At 44.3% G+C, this 25,972-nt stretch overlaps 1 protein-coding gene across 1 annotated transcript in view; it reads right to left on the reverse strand.

Moving 5' to 3' along the window:
* Nucleotides 1–25,972, reverse strand: part of ZFAND1 (zinc finger AN1-type containing 1) — a 185,574-nt gene that overhangs the window by 101,077 nt on the left and 58,525 nt on the right. The gene's annotated exons all lie outside the window — the stretch shown is intronic.

Below are 25,972 nucleotides of genomic sequence, written 5' to 3' on the forward strand. Positions count from 1 at the left end.
TTAAGAACAGCCACACCACCAATTTACCAGTTTGGTCTATCACACAGTCTCTTCACCATCATCAGCAGTTCTTTTTTAATGCAAACTCATTCCATCACTGTAACCTTTCCAGAAAAGGCTACTACCTCTCCTGCGACCCATATACTTTCATCTCATTTCAATTCTTTTATTGAGTTTCAAACAATACCAACGAAACTTCAGTAACCCAAGGTTTCATAATACTAATATGACTAACAATCATCAAGGAGATACCCTTTTCACTGGAAAAGGGAGAGGGTGTATACAACTAGAACAAACAAAGAGCTCAGTTTCCCTTCTTTTTGTAAGGAATGAGGATCTGTGCCTCTCACACTCTCTAGTGGAACATCCACCAATATATTTCTAAACTGTAAAGTCTAAAGTAGGTTACCAAAAATTTGATTACAAACAAAATGTATTTTAATAGAACAAGAAAACCCCCAAAACTTGAATCTATTAGATCTCTATTTTATTTGCTAGAAAGCATATTGTCATTGCACATATCAAACCTTAAAAACATTTCATTCTCATATGTTAAAAACTATTTTGTTGCAATTAAAAACAAATTATTGAAAACAGTCAGTCGACGCAGCGTTTCGGTGTTCAAGTGATGATCGTCACCTTCTTCAGGACTACACTTTCAATTTTAAAAACATCTAAATGAGAACATAAATATTGTGTTATTCTACGTACTAGCCTAATGTTCATATACCTACTGGCAGTAATTTTAACAAAACAGCATAATTCACAGGGTTTTCTTTAGCATGTAATCAATATTGGCTCAATATAAAGTTTAACATTGTTGCACTATATACTCTGTTTTCAGAATCTTCACACAGATTTACATTTCATATTGTTTCTTACAATCACCACGATGGTTAATACTGTGACACCGATTCTGTGTCACGGTATTAACTGTGTCAATTAATCCAAGGAAGGAACGCAACTGATCTCTGTTACTAGGAATGGGAGCCAACTTTATAGAAGCAAACAAATCTCTCTTGGGTTTGACACCATCAGAAGAAAAGGAGTGTCCTAAGTACTCCACCTCTGAAGCAAGGAAAAAACATTTTTCTCTACGTAGCGTTAAACCAGATTCCAAAAGTCTGGCAAGAGCTTCCTTTAACACTAAATTGTGGCTGCTCACACTATTACCAAAAACAAGGATATTATCTTGGAAGTAGATGATATTTTTAGACCTTTAAACACTTCTGAGACCATCCTCTGAAAAACACCATCAGTCGAGGACAAACCGAAAGGCATCCTAGTAAATTGAAAGATACCTTCCATGGTGATGAAGGCTGTCAAATGTTTAGAGGAGTCATGTAAAAGTATTTGGTGATAAGCGTAACAAAAACCCAGTTTAGAGAAAAATATTGCTCCTTGTAAAAATAAAATTAGCTCTTTGTTATTGGGTAGGGGAAAGGTGTCAGGGATGACATTCTGATTTATACTCCTGAAATCAACACAGAAACGCTAATTGCCATCTGCCTTCTCCATGATAACAACAGGAGAAACCCAAGCAGGACACTCAACGGGTTCAATGAGACCACTAGATAACATTTCATTCAATATCTTCTTGACTTCTCCCCTCACCATAATGGGAACTTTCCTAAGCTTATGTTGGACAGGGATGTGTCAGGAATCATTCAGTCAGTTCTCTATACAACACAGGACATTTCCGCTCCAGGAAGACATCCAGGGTTGTGGTGAAACCTAGGATGGTGAACTTCTGGGTAAATGTGAATTAGTTGGGGAATTCAAGATGGTCGCCGCTATTGCCGTGGTGACATATCGGCGACGTTCTAGTCTCCAGTAATCTTGAAGAGCGAGAGCGCAGAGAACTGCGCACTTCAAAATAGACTTTACCGTGAGTGGCCGTAATTCAAGGCGCTCACAGGAATTTCGAGTTTCAGTGTTTTCTGTGAGAATAATTCATAGTCCGTTCCTGAATATCTTAGCTCAGAGTCGAAGTTGGGTTTAAGCTGTGGGACCAAGACTGTGAAAGGTTCTCGTCTTTCGACGTTCAGTAAAGAAAAGAGCAGGTTGAGCTTGGACAGCAATTCTAGCAAGAGTCTGAAGAGTTCTTGTGTAAGAAAGACTTTCTGGACTTTTCCTGAGGAGAATTATCCTCGATTTACAGTTCCATCTCTTCGGCGTAGACAAGGCTGCGAACGTCAGTGACAGCAAGCCGGCATCCACCGGAGGACCAAGTAAGACCTTTCCCACCTCCTTGGAAGACATTCTAGTTTCCCCAGAGCTCCCCCATTGCGCTGCCCCTTTTCTTCCCTCCCTCTCTCTCCTTCCCAGTTCCTTTTTGCGCGCATCTTCCAAGAGTTCAAGACTGTCTCCATGAACTGCATGACCAACTACGAGTACTAGTAAACAGACTCCCACTTGAAGGCAATGTTATCATTGAAGAAGTATTGTCCACTCCTTCATGGTAACCACTCGCAACCACATACAGAGAGGGGCAAGGCTCTAAAGACAACTGGAACCCAAGTGCAGTCCTGACCACCAATAGAATATAGACGGACTAGTGGGTGCCAGTTGTCGTTGGAGTGTCTCTCTTTTCTGTCCACTTCCCCTTTCCCTGTCTCTGGTGCCGTTGCTCGTGAAGCGGCGTCACTGGGGATAGGGCATTGGGAGCCAGCATCAGTTCTGCCTCTGCGAAGAATCTGGGACCTGACAGTTTGAAGTGCCCAAGTGGTTCACTCGCCCAGGCAGAATGGTTGAAGAGTTTAGTCTAAAGTCCCTTGGGAAAATGTTAGCAGGGATTCAGAGAGAGATTGGAGCTGTGAGGGAGGAAAATAAAAATTTGAAACAAGAGTTCGTAGTTTCTCGTCAGGAAACCTTGCTGTTGTCCCGGAAGGTAGATGGGTTGGCAATGAGTAATCCCGCAGGGCCCTCCCCAAGTTCTAGCAAGGGTACCACAGAATCTGACACCAGAACGGTAGCGCAAGTTATTCATTCTGTTTCTCCCTTAATTCCTTTAGGGGCTCCGGAGCGATTTCATGGGGACCCTCAAAAGGCCCAGTTATTTTTGACCCAATGTTCGTTACATTTTTTGTGTCGTCCTACCCTCTTCCCTGATGCCCAGTCTAGAGTGGCGTTTGTCTTGTCCTTTCTGGGTGGGGACGCTGCAAATTGGGCAATGCCTTTGGTAACACAAGATGATCCCTTCCTGCATGATTTTGATCAATTTAAAACGGAGTTTCTCCGCATTTTTGATAGAAGGAGGATATCTCAGGCTACTGATAATGAATTGCTTGAGCTCAGACAGGGGTCAGGAGATTTGATTACATATTTGGCACAGTTTAACAAACTCATTGTCGAAACTCAATGGCCTGAGGAGAAGACGATCCCAGAAGGCCATTCGCTTTCGAACACGTTGCAGACTCTGATGCCTCATCTTATCTTGCAGTTGACATTAAAGTTTCGAGGTCAAGAAATTCCGGGAGTGGCAGTAATGCTAGACTCAGGGGCTACGGGCAATTTTTGCGACATCAAGTATGCAGAGCGAATGGGCATACAGTCCATCAGAAAAACTAAGAGTGAGCCAGTGAGAGCGGTGGATGGAACCAACCTGTCTTCGGGCCCAATCACTTGTGACACCGAACCTGTGGAACTTTATCAAGCAGATGGTCATCATGAGCAGGTGCAATTTAATCTGATTGACGTGCCGCAGTTTCAGTTGATTTTAGGCTTACCATGGCTTGCTTTGCACAATCCAACAATTGATTGGGAGAATCGGACGGTGAAGATGCAATCGGATTTTTGTCATGAACATTGTTATAGTCAGGACCCGCCGAAGCTCCTTCCGACTCCGTCACAATTACTTTCGCATGGGGGGCAGACGGTCAGTGTGATTACGTCTGTGGAAATTCCAGCGGAGTACCAAGAATACAAGGAAGTCTTTAATGAGCGGGAAGCTGAAGTATTACCTCCACATCGCTCTTATGATTGTACTATCGATTTGGAGCCGGGAGCGGTGCTTCCTTGTAGCAGAATCTATGCTCTTACTGAAAAAGAGAACCAATATTTGAAGGAATATCTGGATCGTTATTTGGCAAATGGATTCATTAGACCCTCCCAATCCCCGGTATCCTCGTCATTGTTTTTCATTCCTAAGAAGGAAGAGGGAACCTTAAGAACCTGTATTGACTATCGAGCATTAAACCGAGCCACCATCAAAAATCAATACCCTTTGCGTTTAATTTCGGTCTTGTTGGATCAGATCAAAGATGCTCAGATCCTTACTAAACTGGATCTGCGTGGGGCCTACCATCTGGTGCGGATGAAGGAGGAACACGAATGGAAGACTGCATTCCGAACGAAGTTCGGTTTGTTCGAATATTGCGTGATGCCCTTCGGCCTTTGCAATGCCCCTGCTGTGTTCCAGCATTTTATTAACGATGTTATGGGAGATCTGATCGACAAGATTGCTGTAATCTATCTAGATGATATTTTGATTTTCTCGAAGGACCCTCAAGAACATCCAGAACATGTGAAAACGGTGCTGCATCGTCTACAAACTCATCATCTATTTGTAAAATTGGAAAAATGTACTTTCAGTTCCAATCGAGTGGAGTTTTTAGGATTTGTGCTTTCTCCACAGGGAGTGATGATGGATCCGGGAAAGGTACGAGCTGTTGAGGATTGGCCGTCGCCCAAGGATGTGAAGGAGATTCAGAGATTTCTGGGTTTTGCTAATTTTTACCGTCGATTCATCTCCGGTTTCTCACAATTGATTGTCCCAATTACTCGACTTCTCAAGAAAGGGGTGAAATTCCAGTGGTCTAGTGAGGCAGAGAATGCTTTCGTTACCCTGAAGAAGAGTTTCACGTCCGCTCCACTTTTACGTCATACTGATCCAGCTGAACCTTTCTTTGTGGAAGCAGACGCTTCAGATCAGGCGATTGGAGGGGTCTTATCACAGAGACATCCGGATACAGGACAACTGCATCCAGTAGCTTTTCGATCACGAAAACTGAATGCAGCGGAAATTAACTACACTTTTGCTGAAAAAGAGCTTTTGGCAGTGAAGGATGCCTTCGAAGACTGGAGACACTATCTTTTGGGAGCTCGACATAAAGTAACCGTGTTCACGGATCACAAGAAGCTGCAATTTTTGAAAACGGCAAAGACCTTAACCCCTCGGCAGCTACGTTGGTCTCTCTATTTTTCTGACTTTGATTTTGTTATTACTTATCGACCAGGCAGCAAGAATGGGAAGGCAGATGCATTGTCGCGAATTGATACTGTAGAAACGCAGCATGTGGTGGAGGTTCAACCAATTATTCCGGAGACGCAAGTTATCTGCACAGTCACTTTGTACGGATTTCAAGAAGAAGTCAAGAAAAGTCTGTCTACGGAAGAAATCAAGGCCTGGGTAGCTCAAGATCCAGAACGCAAGTGTCACCAACAATTGCCATACAATCGAGAAGCGTTATATCTCCCAACCTTGTCCTTATAAGAAAAGGCCTTGAGGATGTGCCATGATCAACCATTAGCTGGACATAAGGGCATTATGAAAACTCTAGATCTGGTTCAGCGTTATTTTTGGTGGCCTGAGCTGTCTTCCTCTGTCAAGCAATATGTGTTGTCTTGTGATTTATGTGCCCGAAGTAAAGCTACACGACAAGCTCCGCAGGGTATGTTGCAACCCTTACCAACTCCTACCTGTTAGTGGCATACTGTATCCATGGACCTTATTGTAGATCTGCCCCTTAGCAAAGGGTTTAATACCATTTTGGTTTTTGTGGATACCTTCTCCAAGATGTGTCATTTTGTTCCCCTGACTGGACTCCCTTCTGCAAAAGAGTTGGCGAGATTATTTGGGGAATATGTAGTGAGGTTACATGGAGTTCCCAAGATAGTACTTTCTGATCGGGGGGCTCAATTTGTTTCTCACTTCTGGAAGGCTTTTCTTCATGGGTTAGGGGTTGAGCCTAGGTATTCTACAAGCTATCATCCAGAGACTGACGGTCAAACTGAGCGTCAAAATCAGGAACTTGAACAATATTTAAGATTGTTCCTTATGGATCAGGGAGGAGAGTGGGCTGATCAGTTGTGGATGGCTGAGTTCGCATGTAATAATGCGAAAAGTGCATCTACAGGCTATTCTCCTTTCTATGTCAATTATGGTAGACATCCTAACCCTTTTTGTGTTCAGGAGGAATTGGGGGTGCCAGCAGCAGGGGAGTTGTTGAAAGATATGTCTGCCCTTCACAAATCTGCAGAAGAGAATTTAATGCAGGCTAAAGAGAAGTACAAGCAATATGCAGATAGGCACCGTGAACCATATCCAGAGTATCAGGCAGGTGATAGGGTGTGGTTGTCCACTAAGCATTTGCATCTCAAGGGGAATAGGAAGTTTCAGCCTCGGTTTGTGGGTCCATACTTAATTGAGGAGGTTCTGGGTCCAGTTACTGTGAAATTAAAACTTCCTCCTACCATGAAGATCCATCCCGTCTTCCATGTTTCCTTGTTGAAAAAGACTTCCCCTCAGGTTAGAATAGAGAAGCCTCCTCCTCCACTTCTTGTTCAGGGACATTCTGAATACGAGGTCAAAGGTATTCTGGACTCCAAGATCCGTTCCAATAAGTTGTTTTATCTGATCGATTGGAAAGGATATGGTCCGGAAGATCGCTCCTGGGAAAAAGCTGAAGATGTTCATGCTTCTCAGTTAGTCAAACGCTTTCATTCTCAGTTTCCATCCAAGCCAGGACCGCTGTCTCGGTCTTTGAGAGGGGGTACTTTCAGGAATCATTCAGTCAGTTCTCTATACAACACAGGACATTTCCGCTCCAGGAAGACATCCAGGGTTGTGGTGAAACCTAGGATGGTGAACTTCTGGGTAAATGTGAATTAGTTGGGGAATTCAAGATGGTCGCCGCTATTGTCGTGGTGACATATCGGCGACGTTCTAGTCTCCAGTAATCTTGAAGAGCGAGAGCGCGGAGAACTGCGCACTTCAAAATAGACTTTACCGTGAGTGGCCGTAATTCAAGGCGCTCACAGGAATTTCGAGTTTCAGTGTTTTCTGTGAGAATAATTCATAGTCCGTTCCTGAATATCTTAGCTCAGAGTCGAAGTTGGGTTTAAGCTGTGAGAACCAAGACTGTGAAAGGTTCTCGTCTTTCGACGTTCAGTAAAGAAAAGACCGTCGAGAGCAGGTTACGCTTGGACAGCAATTCTAGCAAGAGTCTGAGGAGTTCTTGTGTAAGAAAGACTTTCTGGACTTTTCCTGAGGAGAATTATCCTCGATTTGCAGCTCCATCTCTTCGGCGTAGACAAGGCTGCGAACGTCAGTGACAGCAAGCCGGCATCCACCGGAGGACCAAGTAAAACATTTCCCACCTCCTTGGAAGACATTCTAGTTTCCCCAGAGCTCCCCCATTGCGCTGCCCCTTTTCTTCCCTCCCTCTCTCTCCTTCCCAGTTCCTTTTTGCACGCATCTTCCAAGAGTTCAAGACTGTCTCCATGAACTGCATGACCAACTACGAGTACTAGTAAACAGACTCCCACTTGAAGGCAACGTTATCATTGAAGAAGTATTGTCCACTCCTTATGGTAACCACTCGCAACCACATACAGAGAGGGGCAAGGCTCTAAAGACAACTGGAACCCAAGTGCAGTCCTGACCACCAATAGAATATAGACGGACTAGTGGGTGCCAGTTGTCGTTGGAGTGTCTCTCTTTTCTGTCCACTTCCCCTTTCCCTGTCTCTGGTGCCGTTGCTCGTGAAGCGGCGTCACTGGGGATAGGGCATTGGGAGCCAGCATCAGTTCTGCCTCTGCGAAGAATCTGGGACCTGACAGGATGGCTCCAGGTTCAAGTTGTATTTTGTGGACGTAACCTTCTAAATTACCAAGTTGGTCTCTGAACACTCCCTTACCTCCCTCCAAAATGTCTTCGACTGAGAGGTCATCCACCACCATTACCTTTTTAAAACTGTGAGGGTAAATCTTAATATGGAGGTCATATCTGTGATATCAACCCAATGTGCGGGGCCCAGTTTCAGCCACATAAACTTTTCCCTTGACGGACCAGTCTTTGAAATGGATGGCTGTCAAAATATAGCCTAATATGTCTATATTTTCTCCTTGATACCCACCGGGATTTATATCTTTGGGCAATAGGTTCATGTGGGGCCATTCTTGTTGGTATATTCTCTTGGGTATGATGGTATATAACGACCCCAAATCTACCATGAGATCAACTTTTTTGTCAGCAATGACAAACTCTGCTTTGGGTCTACGTCTTCTCTTATTATCTAAGCAGGAAGAGTTGGTAAGGAGGACATCTTCTTTGTTTACTACATCATCTAGGGAAGGTTCAACACAAAGGATTCTGTCTGGCCTGGACAAACACTCACTAAAATGTGTCTCCTCAGACAACATTGCCACCTTACCCTTGTTGGCTTTTCTACGCATTCTGGCAAAATGGCCTTTGCGGCCACACCTTCTACATTCCTTACCAATAGCCCAGCAATTTTTAGAATCTGACGTGTGATAAGTGCTGCCACACTTGCCACACGTCTTACTGCCAAACTTACTGGGATACAACCTGCTGCTTGAGACACTCCTCCCCTCTTTGAATCTAGTAGATGCAGCTACTTCCCCTTCAACACCCTCCACTTCTGAGGTTTCACTTTCGCTAGTGATGTTCAATTTGGAATCCCTGCAATCCATCTCCTTCATACAGAACTCTGATTCTTCAACTATTTTTGCTATGTCAATGGCATCTTTAAGAGTGGTGCCTTTAGCAGCCTATACGCGTTCTTGAGTCTTTCTGCTTCTGCATTGCACAATAAGTTGATCCCGTATCATTTCTTCAGCCATGGGACCAAATCTACATTTAACAGAAAGTTTACGAAGTCTCGTAACAAAGTCATTAATGGATTCTCGAACTCTCTGTGGTTGGGTATAAAATTTGTATCTCCTCCTGACAACGTTAGTCTCTTTCGCAAACCTGATCTCCAACCTTTTACGTGCTTCTTGAAAGACGTCTTCAATGGGTTGACCACGTTCATTAGTGACAACAGTGTGGTACTTGAAAATCAATGATAGCGAGATCATAACAGGTTACCTATATTAGAATGAAAATTTATTACAAATTTGAATAAATGTGATGTAAATCAGAATGCTTTTCCCGACTACTCAAAGAATCTTCCTATTTTTCTCTTGGAAAAAATGAGGGGTCACTGACGGCTGCATTAGGGTTATAGCATCTGTTAATCGATTGTGGTTTGACATGAATAGTGGTGATGCGGAGACCTTGTCTAACAGCTGTCATTTGTAAATCTACCTTCCTCAGAAGTCTACTTCATAATAATCTTGTCATTGATTCTAATATTAGCACAACCATTAGTGGTGATAGTGGGCATCCTTGTCTCACTCCTCTTTGTATTAGGAAAGGATCAGATATTTAATTGTTTGAATGGATTCTAGCCACTGCCCCAGGGCAGGATTCAGTGGATAAATGTCTTCCCCTCCCTAAATGTGTTTGATAGTTCCACCATGTATTTTCATTCTACTGTATTGAATGCCTTGAGCACCACCAATGTAGCTATCACGTATTGGTCTCATGTAGCTTTCAGATGTCCTAGGAGGAGGACTTCTCTGCGGATGCAGCTTGATAGGTCTTTTTTCGCTATAATCATACCTGGCCTTTACTGACTAATATACCCATTACACTGGACAAATTCCTGCTTTGCACTTTCCCCAAATGTTACTGTCAACACTGATTGCTGAGAGGGAACGGTAGGAGTCACATTCTTGTGGGTCTGTTTCTTGCTTTTGGTAGTCACACAACCATTGCCTCTCTCATAGTGTGTAGGCATTGGTGATTCTTCTGTTGTGTCAAGCATTGAGGTTACAAATTATGGTAGTTTTCTTATTATATTAGAGGTTTGATATGACCCACTCGTATTATCAGGCTTCTGGATTCTGGCAAGTCTACTATCAGCCACTTCTCTGATTATACCAGACCCTTTATATACCAGCAGGACTCTAGTTATGTATATTGATTTAATTTTTTCATTCTCTGCATATTCAGAGGCCCTGTTTATGTGCTGACTCTGTTTTTTGAGGAGAGCTTTTGGATCACAGCAGGGCTCAGAGAACACCAGCACTTTCATTATGTTCTGATTATTGCAGAGTTCTGAGCGCTTTGGCGCTCTAATTATGCCTTTGCACTATTTCTTACCTTTGTTTCAGAGGAAGAATCTTGGGAATGTGTCTTGCATATTTATTGTAGAACATTTAGTCAACCTTACATAATATTACTCTACATAAGCCTAGATTGTACTTGTGATTCAGTGCCGTGGTTACCAACTTAGTATTAAGGAAGCCACCCAGTCTGACCTACTCCACTTTACCATATTGTGTAATCTCTGGACAATCATTTAAATCAGTGTATTTCAGCTCTATTCTTTGCCAAACGTGTGAGTGGATAGCAAGTGCGTTTCCAATGGATGGGCAATTACATTTTAAAACTAGATGAACCCTAAAAGGTCTAGTCAGATTCAAAATATGATGCCCAATTCATTTCTGGAATATGTTGAATACACATGCAAAAGGTTGCACTTGTGAAATGAGTTACTCAGAGACTTTTAAGCGAGTAAATCTACTGCAGGAAGTCAGTGTTCCAGGGCTGGAATGTCATTTGAGTTTGTACACACCCAAAACTTAAATCTTTAGGAGTATGTAGAAACACCATTCTTAACAAAGCAGGTGTAAAACCTTTTTTAGGGTGGAAAGTTATCCATGAAAAGCCTACAGGTGCAGCAGACTGGGAGGTTTTCCCTGTGGACAAAAAAATTAAGGAAAGATAAAGTTAGCAAGTGCGCTTACACTTGCTCAGTAGATGTTCATATCAGCAGATATGCACATCTATGCTGAAGCGAAACTGGAATGCATAAAGGTTTGCTCGATAATGCCTGGAAAAATATGACTGTTGCCGGTTTCCAGACATAACTCTTGAAACATTTCTGAATTCCTGAAGTCATAAATTGGCACTCAAGTGACCTGTGGCTACCTCGTCCTTGCTAGAGGTCTTTGCTCTGTTAAAGGAGAATGTTGGACAGTTTCCAAGCCTCGTGGCTGCGGGCTTTACAGTGCTCATCAGTGGCGGCTCGTCAGCGTCGCCCCACTTCTTTTTAGCAGTAAAATAAATGAAAAATAAAATGATAACTCATGGTTATTACCATTTTACTTGTTCCTGCGGACGTCTCTGTAGGGCGGGGGGAGGAGTGGAAGACACTCTTTGTAAGTGCGCATGAATGTTTGGTCGGCCGTCTCAGGCCGGCCTAACATTCATGCACACTTTGCAAGTTGTCCAGCCAGGCTGCATTACAGCCTGGGTAGAGAACATGCCCAGGATCCCACTGCCAGTCTGAATGCCGAACCATGACGCTCAAACCAAGCACAATGGTGCATTGCAGCTTTGTGATTGGCTATGGGGAGCCTGGATGTGCTTCCTATTCCGGTAGGAACAGGGACCACGGAGGAGAGACCGGCTGGAGTGAGGGACTATGGAGGAGAGACAAGCGAGGAAGCAGCGAGAAGGTAAGTTCTTTCTTTTTCTTTGGATCAGCTGTGACACTATATTAATATCAATGCAAAGTGATTCCAAATATCTCAAAGAATACGCAAAAGACAGAGTTAAGGATTAATTGTGTAATGGACTGTCCTAAACAGGATATGCAGTCTGAGCATCTAAATGATCCCTAAATACACAAACGATCATAAGGGGAGCAAAGTAAGAGCTAGTGACTAAGTTGCTATGTTTTAGTAGAGACTGAGCATTGCACTAATAACTTGTTATGGTTCAGTTAACATGCAACACCAGAGAAATGTACACACTTGTGACAGAAAAGTAATACAGCATTGAACCCAAAAGAAGTCAACGTTGAATTTTCAGAGTTTAACAACATTAACATAAAGGGACCTTGGAGTTCCCACACAGCCCATGAAATATGAACTCATAGTGGACAATCCCAGTGACAGCAAAGACACAGCTGGAGACCAAGAAAAGCATATGAGCAGTCAGGATAGATTAGCACCACACACACACAAAGTACAGCATGGGGAAGTTAAAGCTCTTGCACCATTGATAAACAATGAAGGGAAGTAAGTGTACAGTGAGACAAAAGATAGTGCTGAAAAAATAGGTCTTCTAGAGACAAGCAAGCCTATCCATAAACATTTATATCAAGTGCAGCCTGGAAACTTAGCCGATGGAGAGGTCCACTGACAGAGCTCAGCAACACTGACTGTTAGAACTGGGGGTCTCTAGTTGGCAGAGGTAGGTACCACTGTCCAAATAGGGACCCTTGCTTCTAGTCAGGGTAAGGAGGAACCACTCTTTAGATAACCTCTGCTCTCCCCCTTGGTACCCTGGCACAAGCAGTCAGGCTGATCCAAAAGCAATGTGTAAAGTATTTGTACCAACACTCACAGTAACACAGTGACAACACCACAAACTTCCTCCACAACAGTTTAGAAAAATAACAGTATTTAATGTAAACTACACAAGACCAAAATGACAAAAATCCAACATACACAGTTCAAGAATATGGTTGCGAAAGAGTTCTTAAAGTTACGATAAAAATAATACACTGTTGCGTGAAAAGTTCACAGTTGCATCACGTTTAGCCAACAGTACCTTTAAGTGCGACAAAGTTCCAAAGCAGAAGCTGATGCGGTGGAAAACAAGCGATGCGTTGCTCCTGAGACCATGGGGAGGCGTTGGCGACAGTCCTGCTGCAGCAGCGGGCGTGTTGCGACGGATCCGGTCTTCATGGGGAGGAAGGCGATGACTTGTATGGATTTCGGTGCGTAGGTTCCGTAGGAAGTTTGGTCTCGCAAAGGCACGATGCGATGATCTGTAGGGGCTGCGACGATCTCCTGGGTGACAATGCGTGATCCAGCGGCGATCTTCTTCTCGCAGCTCCTCGATGCGATGGCTCTGCAACGACATTTGCAGTGACGTTATGCGAGCCGCAAGCATGCGGTGTGGCGATCCCACCCGGCGATGACATGCTCTGCGACGATGCTCACAGCAATGGTGATCTTCCCGCAGACGTAGGATGCAACATCTCCGGCAGCGGCAACAGGCGCTGTGACGATCTCGGCCTTCGTAGCGGCGGGAATTTCCTCGCACTGTCGGGAATGCGCTCCGCAAGCGAGCAATGCGATAACTTTTCTGTAGCAAAGTCTCTCAAATATTGGTTTCCAGCTTCCCAGCACACGTACAACTTCCAGAGGCACCACAACTGGCCCAAGCACTCAAGGAAGGACAGAGCTCTCTCAGCAGAGCTCAGGGACGCTGTCCCCCTTCTCCTCTCCTAGGCAGTAAAGCAACTGCAGGTCATTCCAGCATCACACAGCAGGGCAGTCCTTCTTCTTCAGTCTTCCAGCTTTCTCCTTGGCAGAGGTTCCTTCTTGTTTCCAGGATGATCTAATTTTCTGTATTCAGGGGTCCTGTACTTATACCCCTAAAAGTCTTTGATCCCTTTGTGCAGGAGGGCTCTGAGCCCGGTCTGATCCAGTTCTGGGTGTTCCTTGAGCACTTTGTTTTCCTGGCCTCTCCTTTCCTTTCAGGGAGAGGGGCAGAGTCTTCAGCCGCCCAGCAGGAGGTGGAGCCAGCATTGTGGAACACAGGATTTAAAAACCACCTTTCCAAAAAGATGTGTTATTAACTTCTGAGTTCAGGGATACCAGACTTTTATATCCTATCTTGCTCCTATGGGAAGATATGCTGGTACCCACTGTAGCCAGCTTTCCCCATGATAGCCTATGGGGCAAGATAGCCTTACAATAGTGAAAAGATGGCTGAAATTCACTACCAGAGCATGTCACCTGCACAAGTACATGCTCTACCTTTCACATACACTGCACCCTGCCCAAGGGGGTACCTTGGGCCTTCCATAGGGGTGACCAATGTGTACAGAAAGGGAAGGGTTAGGCCTGGCCAGTGTGGACACTGACCTAGAGGACATGGCAGTTCACAGACTGCACACAGGCACTGCGGTGGCAGGCCTGAGACACCATTTTAGGGCTACTCATGTGGGTGGCACCATCAGTGCTGCAGGCCCACTAGTAGCATTTGTTATCACCAGCCCTGGCACACTCAGTGCACTTTACTAGGGACTTCTTGGTGACACAACTATGGCAATCATGTATAACCAATCATAATAACAATTTACACAGGGAGCACTTGCACGTTGACACTGAACAGCAGTGGCAAAGTGCCCAAAGCAACTAAACCAGCAAAAACGAAATCCAGTGTAGCATCAAAAATACAGGAGGTAGAGGCAAAAAGATAGGGGGAAACCACGTCAAAGATGCCAGGTCTAACACTGACCAAATAGGAGGCTTGGAGATCCCAGACAGCACAATATGTCACAACAGAAGAAACAAAGCTTCAGATCAAAGGGGGCCCGATTCACAAAGCTCCATCATAATATTACCACAGAACAATGTAAGAAGGTGGAGAATAAAACCCATGCAATGGGCAGTTCAAAGTTGATGTGGCCATTAGGCCATGTCTCCTTCTCCATTCTGTTAGCTTTACTATCATATCAGTACCTGCGTTTTGCCATCACTTTCAATGAAACCTGCCCATTCCCCAATTCATTATCGCTTATTCATTGGTCCCCTTTCATTTCTCTCTTCCTTCCTGTGCATTCCTAGTAATATGGGAGGTGGGCATGAAGAGGTACATTTCAATGCCCTTGCATATTTCTTGTACCTTATTAGAAGAGCAGATTGTGTGCCGTTGGTGTTGGATTTTCTTCTGGAGGGCTTCTGGATTGCAGAGGATAAAATGAAAATTTATTTTTCCTCACATATTATTTCAGTAATTGTGAGCTTGCCTGTGCAGGTTTACTAGAATTGCAGCTCCTTCTTGAAGCTAATCTCGATTGTTTCTGCTCTTGTGAAATCCATTCCTGTCTGACCACCGCAGCCCACAGTCCCTTTGGTCACGTGCCGGCTTTGAGTCCTTATAGTCCGACCCATCTATGGTTTCAGGTGTTCTGCCTCCTCATCAATGGCCAGCTCACAGCCTTGTTTTCAGTTCATGCCACTCAGCAGCAGTCATCTCCTTTTTAGGTTTCGCCTAGGCAGCGCATGCGCTGTGTCGCTGAAATATGCTGTATCCAGTATAGCGAGGGAAGCTCCGCCCAGTTTGCGAGCATAACTTTGATTGGCTACAATCAGAAATTCTGCATTTTGATTGGTTTTCGGCATTTTAGTCCCGCCTCCTGACTGCCCTGATGTCATTTTTGCACTTCCGAGGCTATCAGCCCCTTTACTTCGAAAAACTTCTGGTTTCCCTGTCTCTCCCCGTTCCCTCCCGCAGTCTGTAACTTCTTGTGTCACAACGACCCCACCCCCTCCCGTTCGTTCCTTCATTTGTGCCCGCTCTTCCATTTAAAATGCAATAGGGCTCGGGTAAATCCGAGTCCTATTGCATTTTCAATGCTTTTTTGCGTCGTGATTGGTGGCGTAATCCGCACTTTTTGTGTTGCATGCACGCAATGCCTTGCATCGTACGCATGTGCAACAAAAAAGTGGGGGGAGACAGAGACAGCACAAGCAGCACCCGCCTGACTGCACAATGTTTGTTTGTGTTTGTGTGCCAACAAATATGGGAGTTTCTAGTGCTTAACTACACTTGATAGAGCTTGGTACCACGAATTCTGCTATGTATCACGCTCTTCGACAAACACAGTGGCATTATGCAATACATAATAAGTTTGCAGGGTTAAGAGGCTGGCTGTGTAATTTTGCATCACTGAACGGTAAACAAACCCGTCTTGAGCCCTGTGTCTGCCAGACGGACCTGGACCCAATCCCAAGGACCACGGCTGCTGTGACGCTTAGAACACCACTGTGTAGCGATGGGACGTTTGTAACCGGAGTAACTGAAATGCCACTCTACTTGCCAGAAAAAGTAAGTGTGCCGGTGCCCTGAATTGTGTATATTTTATTACTGTACTCTCAGCTGGAGTTCACACACAGTCTCAGTCTAGTAGTCTATGGTGTACAGTTACTTTTCAGGAGCTGTGCGACATAGCTGAAATCGCACTTACTGCTGGTCGGCAGGGGTGGGAGATCTTAACCGAATGCTCGTTTCAATTAGGCACTGCCTCACCCAGAGCTTTAAGTGGGATGAAAAAACTGGGGGTCTCTCAAAGGGGCGTGGCCAGTGTAATTAGGGGTGTGGTTTTTAAAACACTTATGCAAAAAATCTGTTTAGCATAGTGTGCCGCCCGACTTGTATTTTGCTGTTTCTGTCATTGCATCCAGATATGTGATACAACAAGTAACATCATACTTACACCAAGTAAGTACTATTTGCTTTGTGAATGGTTATTAGTTGCATAAGATAAATAAGCTGCAACTATGGCTTGTTACATAGAATATCGGAAAAGCTTCCAATTAAAGCCCTGGTGACCCTACCACAATGTTGCTGCTCTTTCAAAAAGAGACGGGAAATCCATAAAGAAAATGACTCTTTAAAGGATTTCCCTTCCCCCAAAACGCTCACCTGGCATGACGTCATGCTGTAACGTCTCCACTAGTGAGAAGTGAGGGCAGGCAACATTGATGTGCTTGCTGTCTCGAAACGGGTCTCTATCGGGCTGTTTTGCACCCTGGCACCTTTTTCCAGACTACAGTGACAGCAAACTGCTGTCACTGCAGTCCGGAACAAAAACCGGACCACAGAGCCCGATAGAGACCCGTTTCGAGGTCCCCTTTAAAAAACTGCCGGTGCTCAGACCCCTGGAGACCTGGCCCACTTAAAGCCCTGGCCTCACCCCTTGCTTGCCCCTGCCTCATTCATGTAAGCTGCAGCGTCTGCTCCCCACTTAGAGAGACACATAGAGATGTGGCAGGCTGCACTTTGCTCTTCAGTACTCCTGTTCAGTCAGTGAGTCTTTTGGTACATTGGCATGTACTTTGGGTCTGCTGTCACATCACCTTTTCACCCAGTAGTAATGCAGCGTGTTTAGCAAGGGCCTCCATGCAGTGGTCAATTCTCAATTCACGTGATATTTATATTATTAGCTAACGGAAGGCACATCTGCCCAATGTGCTATCTTGGTTCCTCCCCCAATCCATATATTTTGCCATTTTGTCCTTGTATCTGCTACATTGACCTTAATGCCATCTGTGTGATTTCCCTACTGCAGAAAATCAATACGGCAGCAACTTGGTTTCGGTCTTGCTCCCTTTGAATACCTCAAATGGTGAAACTCCTGTATTCACACTTTTTATAGAGAATTACATGGATTCATTTCTTACCAACTTACAACTTGGACTAATGCCTCCCGGATGACACAAGGGTATCTTTTTGGACATTCCTTCAAAAGTAAGTGCACTTTGAAATAAGGAAAATGTATTGTCCAAATCTCTGATTAATAGTCTCAGTCATTCACACCTCTCATGATATTCAATGTCACTCAAGATTTTGATATTTTCTCTCAACTCGTCAATGAGTACCTTGGTATTACACTTTAAATTCTTAAAGGGCAGATAAGTCAACAGGTCAATTTGCGTTGTCCAATACCCCTGTGTGGAGGCATCCTGTAGTATGCAACATTTTAAAGGATTTTTGGTGTATATTTCTCCTGAACTAAAATACACCAGAATGTGAGATGTCAGTATTGTATTGTATTGTGCTAGCTAACTTATTGGTCAGCTAATGAAGATCTTACAATGAAACAACATCTAACCATATCTATGCTGTTATTCTATTACCTTGCAAACGAACGACAAACATGCATGCCTTGGATTTAAAAAGTAAAGCATTTAGACCCAAATGGATCTCCTTTACTACAACTAGATGAAAAAGGGCAGAACTAGTTTTGTTTTTTACCCCTGCCTTCTGTGCAGATCTAATTTGTGAGCAAATTAGATGTTTGGGCGCATATGAAGGTTGTACTTTAGAGGTTAGCACACACAGAAGTGGACAGTTATTGATACAATTTAGGAAAACTGTTGGTCCAGTTTCTACAGCTATGTTAAACCACTACATTGGATCATGTCTGAGGCGGGCATAGATGTCAGTGTGTTTGTAGCCCGCTCTGATGGAAGAGCAGTGGCATCAAAATTATTTTCACTTGGGACGAAATTAGAAGATATTTTTAGAGCGGTGGGCTGGGTCATCAGAGTCACACTTTAAGTGTTTTTATATTAAACCTGCGAGAGGTAAAGATTTGCTGGTAGTAATTAGTACCATAATGCCTTTGTCTGTTCCTCCCATAAAAGGAAAATTGGTCTAAATATTGTGAATACGAATTCTCACTTCTATCAAGTACACAGAGTTGAAGATTATCCCCTCCATCCTGGAATTTCATGGTGTAGCTGAGCTTTGTATAACATATATGCTGATTCCTGTTGATTGTATTCAAAATGTTATTTTCATCTTTTCAACACAGTTGTTTACTATATATGGTAACCATGTGAAGTTAACGTGTGAAGTTGTTAAACTTCATCACATGTTCAACACACATCATCAAATTGACATAATCTTGACTTGTACACGCCACATCATCTTCATTTTCAAATACTTGCTCAGCCTTTCAGTCCTCCATCAAAGGCAATCTGGAATTCAGTCTGCTAAGCAACAGTTATTCCCCGATACATCCTCTAATACTGCACAGATAGGCTTGGCATTTTGCAGCTAGGCGTGATAATCTAAAAGGAAGCAATTATCCATCCTCGGGTGACAACATATTTCACAAAGACTTGTGAGGAAGTCTGTTGATGATAGTTGTATTCCGTTACAGAAAACAACCAGAAACAAAGGTGAAGAGTGGAGGAATGGTTAATCTGTGTCCGATCATATGGGTGTAGGCTGCCAGACTTGGCAGGATATTAGCTCTGTGTTTGCTGATTGGTTGATCAGGTCATATCTTTGGCAGTCTATTCTAACATGCCCTCTAGGCATTCAAGTAATTGTTACCTTACCCCCCACTTATAAAAAATACCACTGGCAATGGTTAACTACTCACTAACTTTAAAATACAATTATATTAGGCCAACAACACACAGACTAACTTTCTTCATAAAAGTAACAAAACCTGGAATTGTGCAAACTACTACTGTTTCTCTTTTCAGAATTTATGTTCACCATCAAAGGCAATCTCAGCACACAGTCCGCTAAGCAATTGTTTTTCCTGATACATCCTCTAATAAAGTACTAAAAGGCCTGTCTTTTGGCAGCTTAAATTGCTAATCTAGCTGTAAGTGTTCATCCTTCTCCAGGTGGCACATACTCAACATGGGTTGTGTTAAGTCAAACCCTAGAGAAAGATTCAATGGTGTTCATCAGCCTGTGTGCATGTTAATAACCACCTTTCTATTATCAAACAATTCTGCTTGGTGTCACTGAAGATGTTTTTGAACCATAAGACATAATTCATTCATCCTTGCTATACCTTTAGCTAATAATGTTCAGGAGCCATAACTTCTAGAATACACTGCCTGAGTACACTGACAAACCACAATCGACAATCAAAGACATACGCAATAATAACCTATTTTCTAATAAGTTCAAACATGTTACAAGTTTAAAACAGAAATCTTCTAAACTTGAAAAATAAGTTATCTGTTCCTTACTTGTGGAGAAAGGGCATCTAAGATTGCCAAAACGTGGTTCTTCTTAGATTGGATGGATCCCTTCTTATGAAATGAAACGGCCTAGATTCTCCACCTCGGATAGCTAAACATAAATGTACTAGACTCGACTCTTAACTAACTCTTTTCCAATACTTGTAATACATTCTCTAGGCTGCTGTTATGTTCCTTTCAAACCTCTAAATATTTTCTTGAAATACCATTGCTCCAGAATGCCCTTCTCAGATGTTCCTCATAAAAGTGCTGTAATTCTGGAGCAGCAGTAGCAAGGTCATGCATCATCCTCCTATACTGGATCAACCCTCGCGGCGGTCATTTAAGCCCCACAGTACTTAGATCGATCATTAACTTCAATTTGGTGGTGAGCATTATCAAGGCCAAAAGGAATAAGCATAATTGCCTCAGAAAACACGGTAAAACATGTTGTTGATGATAAGAAGAAAGTACCAATCCCCCACAAACCGATTAATATAAAGTGTTCAAGTCAGTTCATAACCTAAGGTCTCCAAATTTCTAAGTGAAACAACCACTGAAAACAGAGAATCGCAAATCATTAGCTTCTCTCTGTGTACAGGTTGAACATTTCTCCCCTTATGTCTAACCTGAACAAGACCTTTTTAAAAATAATTTGGTGTCTGAAACCAACCTGTTACTAAACAAATCTTCAATTTTTCACATAAAGTACTATTTTCATGTCATTACTCATTCCATCGATATCGATTTCCCAACCCATACTTCCTTTTCTCTTTCAATCGTGCAAACATTTCACTAGTTCAGCAATATTAAGGGTGGCAAAGAGTGAAATGTTCCACCCTTTCCATAGCCTCAGTTGGACTTCTTGACTTTTAGTTTCCATAAAGAAAAGGTTCCTCAACCCTCAGTCATATGTTATATTTTCAAAATCACGTCAGCCGTTACCCTAACTACAGTCACATATTAACTGTAGTTTCAACATCATATGGAATTCTTGAGGAAACTAGTACCTTTTCAGACAAGGATCAGCCTGTTTTTCAGTAGCTGGTCTCCATATTTTAACGTCATTCTTGAAATCGTTCACATCCTCTGCATTGCTTAGTTAAGTGTTTGAATTCCCTCAAACCTTTACCGCTTAGGACCCGATTGTGACTGAGGCGGATTTAGGTGCGGGGTTAAGGTGAGGCTGGAAATAGCAATTGTGGCTGATATCCCCATGTCTAAAATCTATATTGGAAGTTGTTGCCCTCTGAATGAGCATTTGCATGCAGATCTGGAATTATCCAAACCAATTCAGCATGTAGAGCCCCATAATGGGGACAATTCTATGTCAGGACCAGAGGCTACGGATTAGGCTGTTCTTTCTCACTTTAATCCACTCCAGCAGCCATTAACAAACATATCAAAACTACATTTCCCATGAGCTCATGACAAATGGAAATAGAAAAAAGTCCAACATATTGTCCAATCCTGGACCAGGATGGCTTGTGACCTCCCCCCGAGGACGCTCTACCCTCCTCTTTCTTCTCTGCTCCAGCAGCATTCAGTTAAGTGTTTTTTCCTCACTGTACTGACTGTTAGATTTCTGCATAATGAGCAAAGTTTTTAATTGATAATTATGCCAGTGCGAGTGCTACGATATTTTGCTGTTGTGTTGCGTTGCGTTGCACAGATATAAAGGTTTCCTGACCGCGGGAGTGCTTTCGCTCCTTACGGGGTATCCATTACTCCCAGCTGGCTCTGATGTGGTGCGGCCCTCGTGCCGCTAGGGGATTGCATAATTTCCCCTCAGCATGCTTGCCGCACAGTTTACCCCTCGCAGTCAGCGAGTCTATTTGCCTCAGTTCGCACTGTGAAGCAGACGCGGAGAGACTCGCCCGGCAACGTGCTGTGAGGCCAGTTATTGTCTTCTTTAAAAATACATACAGGGGAAGATTTAATTGCCTAAAGTCAATACTGGAAAAAGGTAAAGCCGGTTACTAGAGCCACTGCCTGGAGCATTACATCCGTGCCTCGGGTAAGACAGCCTGATTAAAGGGACCTGCCCAGGCATAATTACCCTCTGTATGAGAAGGGAGCTCAGGTCCCAATATTATTGTTATAAATACCATAAGGGTACTCTACATTTTTACATGGAAATCCCCTTCTAATAACCCCTTACCAAGTTTATTTTGGCATGGCCCTCAACAATGGAGGATTTTGAAGACCAGTATTATGAGGAGGAGGAGGAGAAGGAAGTGACATACATACCTGTAAATGATCACTTTTGTCAGGTTATGGACTCCACCATCCTCAAGGCGATGAAAATGGTGGTAGCGCCATTGGAAAAGAAAATTACACAGTTGCAGGCCCAGTGCCTGAAACCCCTGGACTCCAGGGACGAAAAGTCAGGGGCATGAAACCCCTTACCTCCAGGGCAGCCCTCCACCTCCGCCCCTGACCCCAAGAGGAAGCGCGCAGATGACGCTGGGATAGACACTGATGCGTTTGAGCGCCTGAAGAAAGCGTTTATGGATACCCAACCTCTTCTCCCCCCTTCAGCTGCTCCCCAACCCTCAGAAGACTTGGCGGGCCCTCGGGACTTCCAGACTCTCTGCCGGCGGCAGATCACAACGAGTCCCCCCAGACTTCTGACGGTGATGGGGACTCTGGCAGGCCATGGCGCCCAGCGAGATCAGACCAACCCGCAGAGCCGGATGTAAGTAGGTCGTCCAGGTTTAGCATGAAACCTGGACGACCTACTTCACCCCAGGTCAGAAGAATGGGTTCCAGCCCCTAAAATGGCTGCGTACATGGCATCTAGACTTCGCAAGCCCTTAGATAAGGAATTTAGAAGCTGCCTCAAGGCGGAATGCCCGATACCAACTCCAGAGGGAAAGGTCGCCTTCACCCCGGAGTTACATCCAACAATGGCTACCTTATTGGCAAAATTTATTAGGGATCCCAAAAAAGGCATTGATCATTCTGAAGAGCGTGCCAGGATAAACTCCTGGACACGGCATGTCCATTAGCTAAAATCTTGGAAATGACGAAAGATGCCAAAGCCTCGGGCACGCTCATCTCTCGACACACACTCTCCAGTTGGGCCCAAAGGGCAGTAATTTTCCTGAGAAACGCTAATGCGGCCATTTCCATGGAATGCTGCAGATCCCTGTTAATCAAAATTAACCCTAAGCTGGGGGAATTGGCCACCTCAGAACTTGGGCCGGTAGCGGAGGGCAATCCCTTTGGAGATCCTTTTGTTAGGGAATTGGGTAAATTCGTTAACACTTTCAATTCTCTGGACAAGGCCCAGTCCTCTATCATACGTATATTACCCCAGCGCGCATTTGGGGCAGCCCGTCGTGGCAGGGGGGAGATCAACCGGCCGTCCTTACAATCAAGCCTCCTTCAAGTCGACCAAACCCCGCCGTGGACAATGGCAAGAACCCAACAAGTTTGGGAACTTCTACCCTACCAGGCCACAGCAACGCCGTAGAGGAGGTAGAGGAAGAGGAAATGGCGACTACAATAACCAACAAGGTGAGCGTTCAGAGTTTGTGGATGTAGTAATAGGGGAAGACTACAGTTTCTACCACAATTGGGCTTCTTTAACATCAGACGCATGGGTGTTAGACGGTGCAAGGTTTTCAGATAGAGTACATCAAGCAACCTTGCCAACTTGCTCCCCCAAAACCCATCTTTTTTTCAAGAGAGCAGAGAGATCAGATACACAAGGAAATCTACGATCTTTTGAGGAAGGGGGCAGTGACCATTACGACCCCTCACCCTGTTGTTTCCTCAGCAATATCTTTTTAGTGGAAAAACGGGATGGGGGCTATCGGCCTGTAATACATCTCAAGGAGTTCAACCGATGGCTAATCTACTGCCACTTCAAGATGGAGGGTATCCATCTTCTCATGGATCTCCTCCAGGCCAAGGATTGGATGGTCCGCCTGGACCTCAGGGATGCATACCTCACAGTCCAGATTTTTCCCCATCACAGGCGTTTTCTTCAATTCCAATGGAACTTGCAGATGTTCTAATTAAGTCCCTTCCTTTTGGTCTGTCCTCCGCTCCGTGGTGCTCCACCAAACAAATGGTAGAGTGCCTCAGATTGGAGGAGATAAGGATGATTATTTATTTGGATGAAATCCTCTTAATGAATCAGTGCCCCCAATGCCTGCTAGCCCATATACAACTGACGGTCACCCTAAGGGTTTGTGATCAACGATTCCAAATCAGACCTCGTCCCTTCTCAGAAGACGCAGTTCTTACATTTCCTGGTGGACTCAATCTAGGCTACTCTAAGCCTTCCTTCTCGTAAGTTAGCAAAGATCAGGCACGAGTTGCGACGCACACTGGCCACAATATCTCTTCGCCAACTCGCGAGGGTGGTGGAACTCTTGTTATCGTCCATTCACGCAATATTTCTGGGTCCCTTCCAACGACTCAAAGCATCACATCTTCACAAGGGCCTTACTTACTCCCAGTTCATTCCCAGCTCGGAGGAGGCCAAAACGGAATTTCAGTGGTGGATTTCAAACATGAAGGCGTGAACAGCCAGGCGATTTTCGGGTTGCAACCCGACCTAGTGATCAAGTCCGACGCCAGTGGTTCAGGTTGGGGTGCCCGTTGCGGGTACATTTCTACCGGAAGAAAAAGGTCCCCAGCTGAGCAAGGCCTTCATATCAACTGTTTGGAACTGATGGTGGGCTCCTTTGCGGTAAAATTTAGGACCAGAGCAAAAGTCCAATGTTGCGTCCTTCTCAAGATGGACAATGTAGCAGCGATACGCTACATCAACCATTTAGGGAGGACAAGATCAAGGGCATTATCAGATCTGGCAGTGGACCTCTGGATGTACTGTCTATCCAATCAGATTTCCCTTCCGGTGAAGCACCTTCCCGGGACATCCAATCAGGTTCCTACTGTCGGGGGCCTTCAACTGAAGGCCTGGCGGGGTTACAGGCAATGTTGGAAGGTGCCAGGCCATTCGGAGGACGCTTTACTCGGGAAATCCTGGGCAGAGAGCACTAGCAAGAGGTACCGCTCAGCTTGGTCCAGATGGGGGAGTTGGTGTCTTCGACAACAAGTTGATCTAATGGGGGCGGACGTTGCATATGTCCTGAATTTTCTGGCTTCCTTGGCCAAAGAGGGCTTGACCTACAGATCAGTTAATACCTTCCAATCTGCTATTTCAGCTGGCCATATGCCGGTGGACGGTCACCCTATTGGCGAGCACCCGCTAGTGTGCAAACATTTGAGAGGTATCAGGCTGTCTAAGCCACCAGAACCTTGTTACTCTATCCTTTGGATGTCAGTAAAGTTTCAACTTGTTCAAGTCTTGGCCATCAAATAAGTATCTTTCTAGGAAACAGATGTCAGCAAAACTGGCGACCCTTTTATGTCTAATATCTTGCTGCAGGGTTTCTGATGAATGAGCCGCGGACCTTACGGGTCGAATATTCACACCGGAGGGAGTTACCTTTCACATTTCCAGAAGGGCAAAATGTAACTCAAGATCAGTGTCTTATCCCGCTTTCCCAGAGGTCTCTAAGTTATGTGTGGTCAGAGCATTGAAAGTCTATGAAGTGGCGACAGTCGACATATGCCCACAGGGCGTCAAACAGTTGTTTATAGCCCTTACTAAACCACATGGGCGGTCTCCTCCCCTACAATTGCCAGTTCGCTAGGTTATGCAGGAGGCAGGGATAGACACTTCTCGCTCTGGGGCTCATTTGGTTCGAGATGCGATGGCATCTATGGCTTTTTCTTTGGGGGCGCGGTTGCAGGATATCCTTAATGCCGTGGACTGGTCATCATATTCCGCTTTCAAAAGGTTTTACTTCACACCAGTGCACTCACTGGCATCTCTGGTGGTAGATGCGCTTTAAACTAGCCTAATCCAAAGCCTCAGGTCCCGACATAGAATGAAAGATTTCCTAGCTATCGTAACGGAAAGTTAAAATTCTAATAAGGACCCGGAGGTGAAGATTAGCCCACCTGATTGCAAAACCCTCCTAGAACATCCTTGTACATGTGGTGAGTAACTCGTGTTTCGATTCTCCATAAAGATTGCTAGAGCATCAGTGTTTTCTTATTCTATGTTTCTTATTCTATGTTTCTTGTGGAATCATCGTAATTAAAATATGTTCAAGTTGTTCCATATTACAGAATCTCAACCCTATGTCCATGTTTGATCTAGGTACGGACGCTAATAAACAGGAATAACTCGAAGACTGGCAAGCTGCAGTTGCATGAAGAAAGAGGGTGGTAGATAGTCCTCAGGGGAAGATCACAAGGCATCCTGGTCCAGGACTGGACAATATGTTGGACTTTT

Source organism: Lissotriton vulgaris, chromosome 4_1 (genome assembly GCF_964263255.1).
Source record: "Lissotriton vulgaris chromosome 4_1, aLisVul1.2, whole genome shotgun sequence".
Taxonomy (NCBI): Eukaryota; Metazoa; Chordata; class Amphibia; order Caudata; family Salamandridae; genus Lissotriton; species Lissotriton vulgaris.